The 343-nt window shown below is 38.5% G+C and overlaps 1 protein-coding gene across 1 annotated transcript in view; it reads right to left on the reverse strand.

Moving 5' to 3' along the window:
- LARS (leucyl-tRNA synthetase) overlaps positions 1 to 343 on the reverse strand; it is a 78,585-nt gene that overhangs the window by 20,526 nt on the left and 57,716 nt on the right. The gene's annotated exons all lie outside the window — the stretch shown is intronic.

Below are 343 nucleotides of genomic sequence, written 5' to 3' on the forward strand. Positions count from 1 at the left end.
ACAGTTCTTCTGTGTATTCTTGCCATCTCTTCTTAATATCTTCTGCTTGTTAGGTCCATACCATTTCTGACCTTTATCGAGCTCATCTTTGCATGAAATGTTCCTTTGGTATCTCTGATTTTCTTGAAGAGATCCCTAGTCTTTCCCATTCTGTTGTTTTCCTCTATTTCTTTGCACTGATCGCTGAGGAAGGCTTTCTTATCTCTACTCGCTCTTCTTTGGAACTCTGCATTCAGATGTTTATATCTTTCCTTTTCTCCTTTGCTTTTTGCTTCTCTTCTTTTCACAGCTATTTGTAAGGCCTCCCCAGACAGCCATTTTGCTTTTTTTGCATTTCTTTTCT

Source organism: Bison bison, unplaced genomic scaffold (assembly GCF_000754665.1).
Source record: "Bison bison bison isolate TAMUID 2011002044 unplaced genomic scaffold, Bison_UMD1.0 scf7180017864291, whole genome shotgun sequence".
NCBI classification, from domain to species: domain Eukaryota; kingdom Metazoa; phylum Chordata; class Mammalia; order Artiodactyla; family Bovidae; genus Bison; species Bison bison.